Source organism: Notolepis coatsorum (assembly GCF_963971535.1).
Source record: "Notolepis coatsorum genome assembly, chromosome: 9".
NCBI lineage: Eukaryota > Metazoa > Chordata > Actinopteri > Aulopiformes > Paralepididae > Notolepis > Notolepis coatsorum.
In genome coordinates, this window is record NC_140173.1 from 12,625,030 (window position 1) to 12,644,476 (window position 19,447).

General features: G+C 43.8%; 1 protein-coding gene across 1 annotated transcript in view; it reads left to right on the forward strand.

Annotated features, from left to right (window-relative positions):
• Window positions 1-19,447, forward strand: part of LOC311233958 (uncharacterized protein) — a 65,968-nt gene that overhangs the window by 25,576 nt on the left and 20,945 nt on the right. The gene's annotated exons all lie outside the window — the stretch shown is intronic.

Genomic DNA, 19,447 nt, shown 5'->3' on the forward strand with positions numbered 1-19,447 from the left:
GGTGGCCGATCGATCGGGGCATCCCTAACACACACACATATATATATATATACACACGCACTACTGTGAGAAAATAATAATCACACACACAAAGGGATAATGGCTTATAGCAGACTTAATGATTTTAGAATATTTCAGATAATGAAATTAAATGTTTATATCATCAACTATCCAGTTAGTATTTATACTGTCTGTAACGTTTGGCTACTTTAAATCATTGAATGTAGAGAGCTGTACTGTATTGTACCCATTCTGCAATCTGTTAATAAAGTTTTCAATCAATCAGAGTGAGAGAGAGAGAGGGGGCGAGAACGAATGAGAGAGCCAGCCCCCCCCGCCCGGGTTTTGTTCTAGCTTCGCGTTTTGATCGTCTAAGCCAGGGGTGGCCAACCTTTTTTGAACCAAGATCTACTTTTTTATTTACCACCTAGCCCGAGAGCTACCAGCCAAAATTGTATATTGTAAGCCGTCATTTGAGGCTTTATAAAAGCAGCATAATGAACACAAATCTGTCAGTGCCGAGTCCGACCTCATCTTAAATAACAAACAGCATTGCTTGTTGTAGTTAACAAGGAGAGGAAGAGTTGATTTAGCAAATTTTTTTTTTTTTTTTTTTTTATAATAATCAAATTTTATTAATCAAGATCTACTTGAAATCAGCCCGCGATCTACCTGTCGATCGCGATCGACTGGTTGGGCACCACTGGTCTAAGCTGCCGTAGGTGATGACGTCACACTCGAATGTAAACGGGAAGCGTTTAACAGACGGAGATGGAAAGTGGATGATATACAGTAACAGAAACGAATAACCAATAAATATGAAGTTATGTTTAAACTTCTGTTGTCAAGCGTTGTCAATATAACCCACCCCCTTTCCTCCAGAATGAAACTAGTGTTGTGGAGTCCGCTTTGACTGGTGTCCAGGGTTAGCAGCAGCTAACGCTAGTTAGCTTAGCATAATCCTAATGGATACCGTGGATAGCAGCTAACGTTAGCCCATTGCTCGTGTCAATCAAATTGCATGTTATTAAAGGTCCGCGCTGGTCTGTCTAATGAAATTACAACCGCAACATTATGCCCTGGTTGTAGGCTAATGTTTTATCCAATTTGTATGGATTAATTTAGGAGTGAAATGCGAATGAAGGGTTGCAATCACTACTCGCAAGCTTGCCCCCAGATGATATTTTCCACTCGCACCGGCCAGATTAGGGGGCAATTTGACATGACAGCTCTCTAAATGAAATGGTAGAAAATCTCAATGATGCAATGTCATCTATATTAAATTCTGTCGCCCCATTAAAAACGAAAAAGAAGATTTGACTGGGATGATGTTTGGGCAAATGTGGCATTATCTTCCCGCAACCCCAATCACCAGCAAATTAATTTTAATTATATTCATAGGACCTATCTTACACCTAGGAAGCTATATGCTATGGGACTGATAACCGACTCTCGGTGCACTTTGTGCTCTCAAAAGGCCACTGGCACTTATATGCATATGTATTGGGATTGCCCACCAGTGGCCCGCTTCTGGAGGTCAATAACGGACAAACTTTCAGATCTGTGTGGCCTAACTATCCCATTCACAGCTGTTACGCTACTCCTGAACGATATAACGACACTACCCGCGTCCGTACAACTGAAAAGGGTTGTCCTAGCGGGCGTCACAGCAGCGAAGAAGCTAATAGCAATGAGATGGAAGGAGCCTGAGAAGCTTACAATGATTAACTGGTCCCTAACTCTATTGGATGTGATTTATCTTGAGATATCCACAGCCCGGGTGATTGGGGTGGGGCAGGCTGGAATTGACCTATGGTTCGCAGCAGCTGAGAAGGTAAAGACCGCAGTGTGCGGCTGAGCGGGGTTGGGGCGCGTGTTCGGGTGAGTCCGGCGGTCTCTTGGGAGGGGGAGGAGGAAATGTTTTGTCTGTCTTGTCTTTTGTCTTGTCATCTTGAGTTTAGCTGGGGATATTATGGGGGGGCAGCTATTTAACTATTTCTTCACTGTTTGGCCACTTTTACACGGTCTCTGTGAGTCTATGGAACACCTCTACAGGTTTTTGTTTTTTCATGAAGGTTCATTGCTCTGTTTTCGGGTCGTGTTCTCAAAAATGGTCCTTGTGGTGGATTGGAGATGTACGTTTTATTAATATAGGGTCACACGGCCGGGAATCGGGGCTGAACACTGGGAAAGACCATTTATTAGATAGTACCCCTTGGAATTAAATTTAGAAGGTTGAACTCTGTTTTCTTTTCTCTTGTCTGTATAATTGTTAGTCTGTATTATTATTATTGTTTTTGTTATTTTCTTGTGAAGTTCTATGTACTGTGATTGTGGTTAATGTGTTGTCTTGTTTCATGTGAATAATAATAAAAAATTTGATAAAAAAAAAAAACGAAAAAGAAGAAAACTAGAGCCTCGCCCTGGTTAAACTATAATACGGTCAACGAAGAAAAAAGGAAATGTCGTGCAGCGGAGCGAAAATGGAGAAACAAAAACCACCACATGCTGTGATATATACAAAGATGCTTTAACTGCTTATAATAAAACCATCCGCTTAGCAAGGAAAGATTACTTCTCTAAAATCATTACAGAAAATGCTGGAAACTCCAGAATCCTCTTTTCCACTATTAATGTACTACTCAACACTGCCCCTACACCTCCTCAGTCATCAACGGTTAAGTGTGAAGAACTTGCACTATTCTTTAACAACAAAATAACCTTGATCAGGGCCAGCATTACTCATGATGGAAATAAAGTTGATTGCGGCAAACCGTGCAATGTAACCATGAGAAGTTTCACATGCATCACATTAGATGTACTCTGAAAAACTGTCTCAGAATGTAACTCCTCCACCTCAGACATTGACCCTATACCTACAGCTTTCTTCAAACGGGTATTTAATAGTGTTTCAAGCCCTGTGCTAGATATCATAAACACTTCCCTTAGGACTGGTATTTTCCCGGATGCCTTTAAAACAGCAGTTGTAAAGCCATTACTAAAAAAACCTAACTTGGATAGTAATGAAATGGCAAATTATCGTCCAATATCCAACCTACCATTCATTAGTAAAGTACTTGAAAAGATAGTTTCAGTTCAAATAAATTCCTTTCTTGAAGAAAACAACATCTTAGAAGAATTTCAGTCAGGATTCAGAAAATATCATAGCACTGAAACTGCCCTCACCAAAATAATCAGTGACCTCAGACTAAACTCTGACGAGAATAAGATCTCCATCCTTATCCTGTTAGATCTCAGTGCAGCATTTGATACAATCGATCACGATATTCTAATCGATCGTCTTGAAAACCATGTCGGTTTCTCAGACCAAATTGTCTTCTGTCGGCTGTCTTCCTCTGGTAGGTCTTATAGCTCTGACTTGCCGTTTGTGTTTGTGGGAAATTATTATCAGGCTTGAGAATATTCAGTGACTTTGTACTTATTATTTACCTTATTGGGGACATTGATTCAAGTTAAAAGTTATTATTAAATGTTATTAGGTACAATCATTATCAATATAGAATATTGAGTGAGTTATGACATATTGTAAGTGTCAAGGCCAAGCACCTGTGCATTTCCCTAGTTATCTCTGGGCCAACCAGCGTTTCCGTTAGAACATATTCGTGCCGGTCTGGGTGTCCTGCAAGATTTCTATCACCGGACATATTCGAGATATTCCGGTCAGAGTTTTAAACAGCATTCTATTATAATCACATTTTTATGAGCTAACGAATTCCGTTATAATTGGACATGTGTATTAATTACATCAAGCGAAGAATGAGAAATTGATTTGCAGAATCAAATTACTATCTCTCGCCTCCCAAGTTAGTGCGATACGCTACCAGCATCAAGCTCCCGCCCCGCAGGCTTGCGCTTCAGCAGCTCTGTCACACGCACCCCCAAATGAATCTCGAGTAGACATTGCTTCACCTCGTTGTATCAGACACGTCACACATATCATAATGTTCAACTTCACACACAGCAAACTGTAGTTGATCATCACATTGCCTCGTTTGCTAGCTCGTCGCCACATACAGAGAGGACGAGCCACATGCGATGCGTGTAACGCATTTGTTAATTTCATTATAGGTTATAGCCTACATTTAGTTATAATCAATAATATGCATTACTATGTGACACGGCAGTCAACCAACAGTTGCAGTCAACACTAGTCACTCACCCCGTCTCTCGTTGTGCCTATCTGTTTTGTACCTGCGACGGCTGCGAGAACAGCGACTTTAGTTGCTGGTTCGACTTTAATAGATCCCCATTGGAACAGGCGAGGCTCGCAACGGTAGCAGCAGACTGGGGATGCTCTTTGTGGTTCAATCAATAAATTAATAGTAAAAGTACGCATTGGCTATTTAATTTTAGCCGATTTTAATACAATTCAAATAATAAAATTGTGCTTAGAGGAATTATTTTCACCGGACATTAAGACCGGAGAGATTTAAATATTCGGACTTCAACATATTTTGCCGGTCAAATACCGGTAATTACCGGCTAACGGAAACGCTGGGGCCAACGTGTAGCTAAATGGGCTAGGGGAGAAAACACTTCAGCAAAAACATAAAAGCTATGCATTTGAACCTAGGTTTGGCGGGAAAATGCACAGATGCCTTGTTTGGGATTGGCCACCGACGACCACATACGCCTATGGACAGCGCAGAGCATAATAAGTAAGGAGGGCTAGGACATTTGCTCGATCTCTCTTTCTGGTGTCTCCTTTCTGGCTGGACTCCACTCTTGGTCTGGAGTCAGATGCTCTCTTTCTGGACTTCTATCTTTAATCTCTTTTCACCATCTAGTCTCTTATTTCCTACTCAGGGCTGTACAGTGCGACATATATGTTGCACGTGCGACACTGACGTCAGTCTGTGCGATGAAAGGATTGACTTCAGTAGCACTGGTGCGATGGCCCGTGCCTGGTGGAAAAAAGAAAAAAAAAGTGACGCAGTAAATTGAATGGGCCACGGCGCCACGCTATCCACTTGGTACTTGTAGTCTTGTGCGATTAAATACAATGTCCCTTCTGCGTAAGACTCCATATATCAAACACCAAATTCCATAATCCCTAGCGAACAATATCCCCGCGAGTTGCAAGCTCAATGTACAGTGACTCATATCCGCTCGGCTCAGCTCACAACACGGCAGGACTCGTCTCGGCAGCAGTAGCGTTTGGAACGCGGACATTGAAACCGAGCTAGTGGATAGTGTTTTCGCGACCCAAAACAAATCCCTGCTGTTTTATTCGGCAACGGGTCAAATGCATATAACATGCTTTGCAATCCTCGGTCCTTTATGACCACGTCGTGTTAAAGTCCGAAATGAACGTTATGTTAGCATAAGCTAACCACAAGCTGTTCAGAGCCATATAGAGAGAACAGCAGACGGGCAGAGTGAGGAGGAGGGGGCAGACATTCTCCCTTCTCTGTGTGTGTGTGTGTGCCAGGGTTTCCGTTAGAATTTTTTTTTGCAGGTCTGAGTGTCCGGTAGATTTCAATCTACCGGACAAATGGGATAAATTCCGGTCAGAGTTTATTGAGCTTAAAAACAATTGATAGGCCTATATAAAGAATGACATCATCAAGGCATTTATAATATTTTAACTTAAAACTAGGCTACTTTTGCGTATACAGTCATTAATATATTCCAAATAAAATAAGTCCCTCGAGACTTCGTGCTGCTGCCGACTTGAGGTGTCGGTGGGCAGTCTGCCCGACATTAATAAACAGCAGTCTGTTATAATCACATTTTTATGAGCTAACGAATTCCGTTATATTGGACATTTGTATTAATTATATCAAGCGAAGAACTGAGAAATTTGGCAGAGAGAGACGGCAACATTATCGTGGGTTTGCGTGATGACTCCACCTCCCAACGACTTGGTGCTGGTCATAATGTCATGTGAAAATAATTCCCTCTAAGCACAATTTGATTATTTGAATTGTATTAAAATAGACTAAAATTAAATAGCCTATGCGATGAACGAAACAATCATTACATTTGTTTCATCGTTGCTTCACCAAGCAGCCGGTCTAATAATGACACCGCTGTGTCAGCGCGAGCTGGCTGTTAGATTTACGTGAAGCATGGAGCTGCAGACCGACAGAGCAGCGGTGTTTTTAGGTCCGGTCCGGTCTGGGCTCAGCAGCGCCGCCCACCCAACAGCTGAATTGCCAATGGCTGGATTGGAGTACTGCATTCTGTGGGGCTGCAGATGGATGCTTCTCACAAATCTAGGAGCAGCAAGCTCGCGCTGACACAGCGGTGTCATTATTAGACCGGCTGCTTGGTGAAGCAACGATGAAACAAATGTAATTGTTTTGTTCATCGCAATTCAAATAATCTAATTGTGCTTAGAGGGAATTATTTTCACCGGACATTATGACCGGAGAGATTAAATATGTCGGACTTCAACAGATTTTGCCGGTCAAATACCGGTAATTACCGGCTAATGGAAACGCTGGTGTGTGCGTTTGGAAAGATCAGATGAAGTCAGACGAGTATATTATATTGATAGTAAATGTACTGAGGGTGGACAGATAATGTTGATATTTAAACATAAAATATACAATACAAAATAAATGTATTCATGCAACATAAAACGGTTGCGTGTTGTGAGTTCCAAAACATTTAACTTAAAGTTTAAAGCTCAATATATCAAAACGTGGCACTTTACAGTGAACAGGAGGTCTATGTGTAGAATCTATATCGTATCGTATCGTAATGAAACTGGTGATTCCCACCCCTAGTACAGGGCTGTACGCTAAGCTTTTTCACTAGGGGCACACTTGCCCCTAAATGAGAAATTTAGGGGCAAAAAATATTTTTTATCGGCAAATTTTTAAATAACAATTTTACCATTATTTATATCGATTGTTTTTGATTTAAAAAAAAAAAGAAAAAAATTTATTTTATATAATTTTTTTTTAATAAAATATATATATTATATAATCATACTTGTAGTTGTATTATCTGCGAGACATCGCCACCACGCAACAAGTCTAAATGCTCGCTATATGCAACCAGCTCCACTGTCTGTGTGTACTGAGTAGCCTCCAGCTACGGCCAGGATTCTCCGGAGCTGCAGCTGGGCCCTATACTGTAGGGATGTGCATCTCCTCACTGAGGCCGATGCGATGTGCATCTCGATACGGTGCCAACGATACGATACATTAACGATACATTTGAAGCACCGGGCGATGCGATATGATTCACCCCCTGTTGAGATACGATACGATTCGATACGATTTGATTCAACATAATGCGATTCGGGGCGATACGATGCGATTCAACACGATGCAAAATAATAATAATAATAATAATAAGTAATACAATTTTATGGTATGACAGAGGATTTGGTTGTATTCCTTATATGCAGCTTATATTATTATTAAAAATAAAAGAATCTACTGTAAGACAATTTATATAAAAACTCTTGGGTGCCTAAGAAGACTTTTTCATAAACTGTCTTTTCTATCCACTTTAGCTAAAAACACACGAGAGAGAGAGAGAGAGATATATGCCGTAATATTTTATGTTCTATTTTATGATGAACATTTTTGTATATACTATATTTTACAATGATATTTTGTATGTACTTATATCTGTTTGTAATCCATGTTTAATATTGCTTTGGCAACATGTAGAAGTACGTCATGCCAATAAAGCCATTTGGAGAGAGAGAGAGGAGAGAGAGGAGAGAGAGGAGAGAGAGGAGAGAGAGGAGAGAGAGGAGAGAGAGGAGAGGAGAGAGAGAGAGAGGAGAGAGAGAGGAGAGAGAGGAGAGAGAGGAGAGGGAGGAGAGAGAGGAGAGAGAGGAGAGGGAGAGAGGGAGAGAGAGGGAGGGAGAGAGAGAGAGGGAGGGAGAGAGAGGGAGAGAGAGGGAGAGAGAGGGAGAGAGAGGGAGGGAGAGGGAGGGAGAGGGAGGGAGAGAGAGGGAGAGAGAGAGAGGGAGAGAGAGAGAATCCCCGTCTGAGCTGTCGTCGACAGTTGATGATGTCGCACACTAGACTAGGTCACTAGGATGCGTCGTCTATACTTTCCGACCGCTCCATTATGTCAACAACACGGAGGCAGCCAGCCTGGATGGATTGCATGAAGCGATATAATTAAGAAATGAATAACCAATAAATGTGAAGTTATCTTTGAACCCCTGTTGTCAAGCGTCTTCAATATACCCCCCCCTCCTCACTAATGGTACTGGTGTTGCAGAGTCACTTTAGTTAGACACTAGTTTAGCGTTAGCTGAACGGCTAACTGGCGTTAGCCAGAGGCTACTAGCGTTAGCATGTTGAGCAATTCTATTCATGTCTCCTCGACTTCCACTGTTTGTTGATAACTGTGACGCGGCTCTCGCCTTATATGTAGTAGCGAAGCAATAGTATCTGCTGTGTGTGTGTGTGCAGTCACAGTGCACTGCTGACAAGTGGATGAGAGGAAATTATATCAATGCATCGGTTTTTGATGATGCAAAGACGCTACAACAAGATGCATCGCGAGTTCAGCCTGACATTTTGCCGACGCGGGGACTTATTCCACCGGTGCACTTGCCCTATCAGAGTGAGTGCTCAGTTGATTGTTCCCGCTGATCATACCTGCTGAGTGCTCACTGCTCAGCTCGCGTGAGTGACGTCATCACACGCCTTGGATAATTTAGGAGTGAAATGCGAATCCAAGGCTTGAAAGCACTACTCGCAAGCCCGCCCCCAGATAATATTTACCAATCGCAACGGCCAATTAAAGGGGCAATTCGCGACGATATCATCGCAGTGTACAGCCCTGTAGTAGAGTCGATACACCCAACACCAAATCCCATAATTCCTTACACGTAACGTGTCTGGCTGTGTGACGTCAACTTGTCAGCATGAAAATGACAGCCAAACATGGCACTGCAACTAAATAACACAAATACAATAGGCACATTTGTGACTGTTACAAATATAACACATTTTATACTTGTGCTACAAGATTTTGGCCTGTGCTACAAAACGATCAACCTCTGTAGCACCAGTGCTATGTGCAAAAAAAGTTAACGTACAGCCCTGCTACTATATTTCTCTATCCCCTTCCTGGTTGTTCTTCTATCATGTCATTAATGTCTGTTTAAGTGTTCCATGGACCACCCTACATAAATGTCATTCTGATCCTTTCAATAAATACAAGACATATTGTTGAACTCTTTTCCCTTGTCTAATATTCTATATCCTTTTAGTAAACAAAACTACCCACACGTTCGCCATACTATGATCAGACAAGCGGCTCTAAGGAGGCAACGCTAAAAAGCAGTTTGTTTACAAAGATGTGTAAGAGAGGAGCATACAACACCTACAGATTTTTTGTTTTTTAAACTACCTATCTTTGTGAAAGTGGCTTCTCAGCTCTGGTCCAGCTGAAGACAGAGCAGAGGAACAGATTGGACATTGAGCATGACCTCAGAGTTGCTTTGAGACTTGTCAGGACCAAACAACATCCCCAGTTATCCCATTAGTTCCCCCAAACTTACTGTTGTCTGTTATGTTAAGCTAAGAAGTCTTCAGCTGGCTGGACCAGAGCTGAGAAGCCACTTTCACAAAGATAGGTTGTGCAAAAAAAATAAAAATTATAATATTTTTAAATTTTTTTTTATGACTAATCGACACAACAATATCTCGTCGATGATTTTTCATAATCGTTGCAGCCCTAGTTTACAGACTTTATGAAATTACATATTTTTGCAAAAGTAATATGACATTACTACATTTCTAGTGTACAATTTCTATAACCATACAGCCTAACTGAAATGTTTCATCTGCTTTAAATTATGATTTTGTCTGTATGGACTTTACAGAGCCGTGTCTAGGGATGCCCCGATCACGTTTTTTGCCACCGATCGTCGTGAGCCATATCGGCCGATACCGATCGTTTTTGATACAAAAAAAAATAACGAATTTTATATATTTTTTTTATAAAATATATATATTATATAATTAGACTTGTACTTGTATTATCTGCGAGACATCGCCACCACGCAACAAGCTCCACTGTATGTGTGTACTCTAGTAGCCTCCAGCTACGGCCAGGATTCTCCGGAGCTGCAGCTGGACCTATTGATCATATTCAACAACATGCCCTCAGCTCGAATACGCATCGAATGAGTGTTATAAAACATTGTTATCAGGAGCTATCTGGCTACTGCTGGCCGGCTATATAACGTTGATACAGCGGCTCGGTGAACTATTTAGTTCAAGTTCAAGTTCTCAAGTTCTTTAATAGTTGTCATACAGAAGTACAGAATACTTTCATACAAAATGCTTCTTACTGTTACGCTCCAGAGACTGTGCTAGACAAGATAGTATCAAATAACATAATAACATAATATAGCATGAATTTAGAAGAAGAAAATGAGGTCACAGTTGTTCGGTATAGACATGTACAATGTTCTGAGTTACCATATAATATACAATACACAATACTATGCAGTGTACTAATGTACAGTACTATCTAGTGCAAAGCAGAAATGGGATGAGGTACAATTTTAGGTACAATTTACAGTAAGGTGTACGAGTTGTAGTGCAATCCTTCATCCATAAATATAAAGTGTGGGGAGTGGGTGCTACAGTGTGTTTGTTTAAAGTGGGTGTGTGCTATAAAGTGTGTGTAGTGGGTGCTACAGTGTGTTTGTTTAAAGTGAGTGTGTGCGTGTGGATGTGTGTGCTATGTGTGTTTGGTGGTTGTTGTTGTGTAGTGTTCATTCATTGTTCGTTTAGCAGCCTGATGGCCTGGGGATAGAAGCTACTTCTGAGTCTTTCTGTGCTCGCCTTGAGACTCCTGTATCGCTTGCCTGACGGCAGCAGTTCAAAGAGGCAGTTGTTCGGGTGGCTCGAGTCCTTAATAATTCTCTTAGCCTTCCCCTTGCAACGCTTGTAGTAAATGTTCTGGAGGGTGGGGAGCCCCCCTCCAATTGTGCGTTCGGCTGCACGTGTCACTCTTTGTAGTCTGCTTTGGTCTTTTGCAGTGCTATTCCCAAACCAGGAGGTGATGTTGCCGGTCAAGATGCTCTCTATTGTACATGAGTAGAAGTTCTTAAGGATCTTCTGGCTGACTTGGAACTTCCTTAGGCGCCTGAGGAAGTAGAGGCGTTGTCGTGCCTTCTTCACCACACTGTTAATGTGTGTGGTCCATGTCAAGTCCTCGGATATGTAGGCTCCGAGGTACTTGAAGCTGTTGACTCTCTCAACCGGTGCCCCGTCGATGCTGAGGGGGCTGTAGTCCTTGACCCCCGACCTCCTGAAGTCCACAATCATCTCCTTTGTTTTGCTGACGTTCAGGGAGAGGCTGTTTTCCTGGCACCATCCCGCCAGGACCTTGACCTCTTCCAGGTAGGCCCTCTCGTCGTTGGCAGAGATCAGGCCCACCACCACTGTGTCGTCAGCAAATTTGACGATTGTATTGCTACTCCGCTGAGCCACACAGTCGTGTGTGTACAGGGAGTAGAGGAGGGGACTCAGAACACAGCCCTGGGGGGCCCCTATGTTGAGGGTGATGGATGAGGAGGTGCAGTTGCCTGCTCTCACCACCTGGGGTCTGCCAGTCAGGAAGTCCAAGACCCACTGGCAGAGGTCATAGCCCAAGCCCAGGTCCCTGAGCTTGGCTATGAGTATGGAGGGGACTATGGTATTGAATGCCGAGCTGTAGTCGATGAATAGCATTCTCACATAGTTCCCCTGCCTCTTGTCCAGGTGTGATGCTGCTGTGTGCAGCACATGGGATATGGCGTCCTCCGTGGACCTGTTGGGGCGATATGCAAATTGCAGGGGGTCCATGTTGATGGGGAGGGAGGAGCAGATGTAGCCCTTTACTAGCTTCTCAAAGCACTTCATGGCTATGGAGGTGAGAGCTACAGGGCGGTAGTCGTTGAGGCAAGCAGGCTTGGATTTTTTGGGTACAGGGATAATAGTGGACTTCTTCAGGCAGGTGGGGATGACAGCCTGTTCTAAGGACAGGTTAAATATGTCAGTGAATACTGGGGCCAGTTGGTCGGCACAGACTTTTAGGACGCGGCCGGGGATGCCGTCCGGACCTGCTGCCTTCCTGATATTCACTTTTTTAAAGGTCCGCCTCACCTCATGCTCTGTTACCCTGAACACTGCGCCTCCATCAGCAGCCGACCCCCCCCCCCCCCATTGCCGAGGCTTGTGAGCTGGTGTTGTTATTACCAGCATCAAACCTCGCATAGAAGGTATTGAGGTCGTTTGCTAAGGAGATGTCACTGTTCAGTTTGAGGGAGGCGCCTTTGTAGTCTGTCATCGTTTTGAGCCCCTGCCACATAGCTCTAGAGTCAGCTTGTTCAAACTGGAGTTCAATTTTATCCCTGTAGCGCCGTTTGGCCTCTGACACTGTCCTCCTTACGTTGTATCGCGCCACCTTGTGGTCATTCATGTTGCCTGCCACTAGGCCGTCGTTGTATGCTTTGGTGCGCTCTCTCAGAGCTTCACGGACGGATTTGTCTACCCAGGGTTTTTGATTTGGGTAAACTTTCATTTTGGTAGTGGGGATTGTTTCTTTCACCCTAGTACAGACATAGTCCAGCACTGTCTCCGTGTAGGCATTAATGTTATCTGTGTCGCGGAACACAATCCAGTCTGTGTTGTGAAACACTGACCGGATCGTATCCTCTGACGTCACATCCCATTTCTGCACCTCTCGCGAGACCACGGGAGTACTTTTAATTCTTTGTCTGTACTTTGGTGTAAGGAAAATGGATGCGTGATCTGACTTGCCAAAGCCACTATCAGAATGAGCCTTGTAGCCACCTTTAAATTGCGTGTAACAGTGATCTAGGATGTTACCGCCTCTGGTGTTGCAAGTCACATGCTGGTAGAAATCAGGCAATACCTTTCTCAGATTGGCGCTATTGAAATCTCCCAGTACTAAAATGGCGGCGTTAACGTTCGTCGCTTGTATACTATTTACCTCGTCGTGGAGTCTGGAGAGCGCGGCGTTGTTGTTGGCTTGCGGTGGAATATACACTCCGACCAGGACGATCGCCGTTAACTCCCTCGGGAGGAAGAAAGGACGACACTTGATGGTTATATATTCCAGTTCTGGGGAGCAGTGGTTGGATAATTCCTTCACATTCGTTGGATCACTCCAATTTTTGTTAAACATGAAGGCAATACCTCCACCACGTTGTTTACCGGACTCTGATTGTGTCCGATCCTTCCTATGGATAAAGAAGTGATCCGCTGGTTGAATCGCGTGATCTGGAACCTCCGGTGTTAGCCATGTTTCGGTGAAGCAAAGGACATTGCAGTCCCTAACGTCTCTTTGATATTGAATCCTTGCTCGGATGTCATCCAGTTTATTGTCTATTGATTGTACATTGGCTAGCAATATACTGGGAAGTGGTGTACGGTGTCGTCTGGATCTCAGCCTGTTTCGGATCCCAGCTCTCTTTCCTCGACGTCTCTCTCATTTACGGAACACAGTGTGAGAAGAGCATTTATGCAGGTGAACACCAGAAAAGCTGCTGGCCCAGATGGTATAACAGGACGCATACTTAAGTCCTGTGCCAACCAGCTAGCCCCTGTGTTCACCGCCATATTTAATCAATCCCTGGCGGAGTCAGTGGTCCCTGCCTGCTTCAAGATGTCTACCATCATCCCTGTATCGAAGAAACCCTCCCCAACATGTCTCAATGACTACAGACCGGTGGCACTCACCTCTGTGGCCATGAAATGTTTCGAGAGGCTGGTCAAGGATCACATTTGTGCCTCCCGACACGGTGGTGGTGGGGCTGATCCCTGACAACAACAAGAAGGCCTACCGGGAGGAGGTTGAGGTACTGGAACGCTGGTGCCAGGACAACAGCCTGCTCCTGAACATTGGTAAAACCAAGGAGCTGATCGTGGATTTTAGGAGAACACAGCAGGAGACACACACACCACTGAGGATAAACGGGGCTACCATGGATAGGGATGGGAATCGAAAACCGGTTCCCGTTGGGAACCGGTTCCTAATTGGCCGATGCCTGGAACCGTGTGGCTCCTGTGACTTTCGATTCCCTTAACGCTGCCAGGTTTTTCCTACAGTTGCGTGCGTTAGCATGTAGCCATGGCAGACTCTATTTGATTCCTTAAGGGCTCGAAATTGCCTGGCTTTTGGTCATATGCTCCCGAAATGCTCCCGCTGTTTGGCTACTTCTATGTGCAGTGAAAACTACTTGAATGCTTTCATTGATTTAGTTTAGGGTGAGCTAAAATTAGCCGCGGAGCTATCGCTAGCTAACGTGAGCTAACGCTATTTAATCAAGCTCACAAAGAGAGATAAACAGCTGACAGCGGATAGTACAGGTACAAATACAATAAAACAGCGGGTGGGGACTGTTCTGTAAACATTGTACTCTTTAGTTCACATATAATAAGAGCCGGATTGTTTATTTACTAAGTCCGTCAGACAGGAAGTACCATGGTGCAACATACAAATGTGTCCGTGTAGCAACACAAGCCAATACCTACAGGACAGGGGCCCGGGGAGGGAGCTCTGTGTGTCTGTGTGTGTGTGTGTGTGTGTGTGTGTGTGTGTGTGTGTGTGTGTGTGTGTGTGAGACAGAAGTCAGAGGAATAACGACTGTTATTCAATAGATTAAATTAGTTTAAGAATAAAAAAATAAATACATTTTAAGAGAATCTCAAATACATTATTTTATTTAAGTGTAGGCTATAGTTAATGTTTTATTTTTTACAGTTTTTGTATTTTTCTGACATGGTAAATGGCTGCTTTTTTATATAGCGCTTTTATCCAAAGCGCTTTACAATTTGTTCCTTACATTTTACCCAATCACTCACACATTCACACAACGACGGCGCAGGCAACCATGCAAGGTGCCAACCTGCTCATCGGGAGCAGTTAGGGGTTAAGTGTCTTGCTCAAGGACACATCGACACGCTGCCCGGGAGGAGCGGGAATCGAACCGGGAACCTCCGGATTGCCAGACGACTGCTCTACCTCCCGAGCCACTGTCGCCCCTGACATGGGGGCTCAACAATAAATGACAATCAGAAATGTCAAGTTGCATGTTGTTATTCTAACCAGCTTAGTTCTGTTGCATTTCCAATTTATTTATTTAAATTATAAATTGATCAGGTATCGATAAGAGAATCGATAAAGAATCGAATCGATAAGCAGAATCGATAATGGAATCGTATCGATAAAATCCTATCAATTCCCATCCCTAACCATGGACAGGGTGAGCAGCTTCAAGTACCTGGGGGTCCACATCTCAGAGGACCTGACATGGACAACACACATAGACTCGGTCGTAAAAAAGGCGAAGCAGCGCCTCTACCACCTGAGACAGTTAAGGAAGTTCAGAGTATCTGGGAAGATACTCCAGTCCTTCTACTCCGGAGCTGTAGAGAGCATCTTGACTGGAAACTAGAGATGCCCCGATCACGTTTTTTGCCACCGATACCAATCACCGATCGTCGTGAGCCATATCGGCCGATACCGATCGTTTTTGATTAAAAGAAATTAAATGTATTTTATATAAAAAAAATTGTTTTATTTTTTTTATAAAATATATATATTATATAATTAGACTTGTACTTGTATTATCTGCGAGACATCGCCACCACGCAACAAGCTCCACTGTCTGTGTGTACTCTAGTAGCCTCCAGCTACGGCCAGGATTCTCCGGAGCTGCAGCTGAACCTATACTCGAGTAGCCTCGAGCTACGGCCAGGATTCTCCGGCGCTGCACCTGGACCCTATTGGTATAACGTTACTTAACTGTGCTCAGCAAGCCCTCAGCTCGAATACGCATCGAATCAGTGTTATAAGACATTGATATCAGGAGTTATCTGTAGCTACTGCTAGCCGGATATATAACGTTAATACAACGCCTCAGTGAATTATTTAGTTCAATGGGACATTTCGTTTCGTTTTGAACTTGCGCTAACGTGAGCTAACAGCTAACAGGTATCATACACATCTCTACTATACTTGCTGGAGCGTTTGTTGATGTCAGGAGCTATCGGTAGCTGGCCGGCTAGATATCGTTTGGTTAGACAATGCCTCATCATGTATGGAACCCAAGGAGGACAACCTACACTACCTTAGGCTTACTGCACCCTATGTGGATACTGTGATACTGTGAATAATGTATATTTCAGTGGATACCGTGATACTGTGAATAATGTATACTCAGTAGATAGTAAATTATAACACTACCTCATGCATACTGCACCTTATGTGACACTGTGAATAATGTGAATATTCCTCAGCTAGTCAGATAGTAAATGATATTGACCATATTGATCAAATTGTTTACACTGCCTGTGTTGTTTTTTACTACCTGTATACTGTGTTGTTTTACTACCTGTACCCCCCCCCTCCCCCCATGCTGCTATGATGCCTGAATTTCCCCAAGGGGATCAATAAAGGAATATCTTATCTTATCTATCTTAAACTAAAAGTGAATAGTTGACTGTGTCATTTTGTAACGGTAGCTAAGCTAACGTTAGCTCAGGGAGACGCCGTCCTCCCGTGTCCCGTCTCACTAGACTAGACCCGTGTTTACATGCATGCGGGAGGGGCTGGAGGGATGAGCAGACGCCACACCACCCGGTGTCTGAGACAGAACTCAGCGACAGCGAGTGAGATCGGGTTTGACGATCAGCGAAAATAAAGCATTATCACCGATCACCGATCGCATATTTATACTGATTATCGGCCGATAACGATCAGTGGCCGATCGATCGGGGCATCCCTACTGGAAACATCACTGCCTGGTATGGCAACAGCACGGCACAGGACAAGAAGGCCCTACAGAGAGTGGTGCGCTCAGCCGAGCGTACCACGGGTATTGCACTACAAACCCTGCAGGTCCTATACAACAAGAGGTGCAAATCCAGAGCCTGCAGGATAATGAAAGACCCTCACCACCCCAACAACAGCCTGTTCATAGGCTCAGTTTCTTCCCACAGGCCATCAGAGCCTTGAACACTGAACTCTCCACGCACAAGCACACATGAGCACACACACAACACACACACTGTACACGCTCACACACTAGCAGCCACTTTAACATGAGCACACACACACTCATGCTGCACACGCTCACACTACGGACACTTTACAGAAGGAAAGATCACTTTAAGAATAGTATAGCTTGAGATTGTATAATATAGCATTGTATACAGGGCTGTACACTGCGATGATATCATCGCGAATTGCCCCTTTAATTGGCCGTTGCGATTGGTAAATATTATCTGGGGGCGGGCTTGCGAGTAGTGCTTTCAAGCCTTGGATTCGCATTTCACTCCTAAATTATCCAAGGCGTGTGATGACGCCACTCACGCGAGCTGAGCAGTGAGCACTCAGCAGGTATGATCAGCGGGAACAATCGACTGAGCACTCACTCTGATAGGGCAAAGTGTACCGGTGGAATAAGTCCCCGCGTCGGCAAAATGTCAGGCTGAACTCGCGATGCATCTTGTTGTAGCGTCTTTGCATCATCAAAAACCGATGCATTGATATAATTTCCTCTCATCCACTTGTCAGCAGTGCACTGTGACTGCACACACACACAGCAGATACTATTGCTTCGCTACTACATATAAGGCGAGAGCCGCGTCACAGTTATCAACAAACAGTGGACGTCGAGGAGACATGAATAGAATTGCTCAACATGCTAACGCTAGTAGCCTCTGGCTAACGCCAGTTAGCCGTTCAGCTAACGCTAAACTAGTGTCTAACTAAAGTGACTCTGCAACACCAGTACCATTAGTGAGGAGGGGGGGGTATATTGAAGACGCTTGACAACAGGGGTTCAAAGATGACTTCACATTTATTGGTTATTCATTTCTTAATTATATCGCTTCATGCAATCCATCCAGGCTGGCTGCCTCCGTGTTGTTGACATAATGGAGCGGTCGGAAAGTATAGACGACGCATCCTAGTGACCTAGTCTAGTGTGTGACATAATCAACTGTCGACGACAGCTCAGACGGGGATGGTCTCTCTCTCTCTCTCTCTCTCTCTCTCTCTCTCTCTCTCTCTTTTTTAGGTTTGACTAGTGGATGAACAAAATACATCACATATCTTTCTTAGGTTTGACTAGTGGATGAACAAAATACAGCACATATGTCTTAGGTTTGACTAGTGGATGCAGGACTTCAGGGTTTCTGGAGACACCTACCATTGGAGTCAAGCAGAGTTGATGCATCCACTCCAATGATAGAAGTGGGGCACATATTGGCCATTTTGGCTACAGAGCTACATCGGAGTTAACTTGTTTGGTCCACACCAGAGTTCGAATGAGCTTTCACACCACCCAAAACCAACCGGACTATCCGAGGAAAACAAACCAGGGTTCGATTAAGGCGGACCAAAGAGCTCAGGTGTGAAAGCGACCTTAGACTGTAGGAGTTCAGGAATCTACTCTTTTTGGGTAGACTCTTTGCTAGTTTTGACATTATTATGGTATTGAGTTTTCCAATACCAGTTACAATGTGATATGACATGTATTTGATATCAGTATCAAAATTATTTCCAAATGAACCGTTATGAATATCTGGTTGATTTTAAATAAGTGGTTAGCTGGCAAACCAGTTATCTGTCCACCCCCCCCCCCCCCTTATTACAACCCAAACAAAGAGTATACTCTTCAATACATTGGTTGAGCATAAGTGAATATGTTATGAACAAATTAAAAGTTTGACCTAGTGAACGATTGTCTTCCAGGGATGTATTGATACGGGTATCGGGCCATGCCAGGCTAAAACAGAGTAGCGGGATTGGGGGGGGGGGGGGGGATTTCCCCAATGCTAAAATCTGACACCAAGAGAGTGTGATTTGATTAAACTCCCCTGTTTAAATACCCTGTTTGGCCCATCTAGTATCCCAGCATGTGGGGAAACTTGGCATGGCCAAACACTGAGTCTGACTTGTGAGTTAAAGGGATAGTTTGGATTGTTGGACTCTTAAGTGGTATGAAATACTTGCTAGTAGTATAGTTGATGCGATGCCATTAGCTTAACTCACAGAGTACCGTGGTCTGAGTTCTGGCCTCGTTCTGAGTGAACCGGGAAGCTTCAGACAGGCAGCAAACGACGTCATGAGACAAAAGTGTTATTCCACCACACAATATCCTGCAGGCAAAAGTTGTAATCATCCACAGCAGAAAACATTTCCTATGCTTCAGAGTGACATGATGTGTTGGAACTAGTCTCAGTGTGAGGTAGTCACTAAATGCTTCAGAGTGACATGATGTGTTGAACTAGTCTCAGTGTGAGGTAGTCACTAAATGCTTCAGAGTGACGATGTGTTGAACTAGTCTCAGTGTGAGGTAGTCACTAAATGCTTCAGAGTGACATGATGTGTTGAACTAGTCTCAGTGTGAGGTAGTCATTAAATGCTGGGTCTTGAAGCATAGAAAATGAGGCATGCTGTTTTCTGCTGT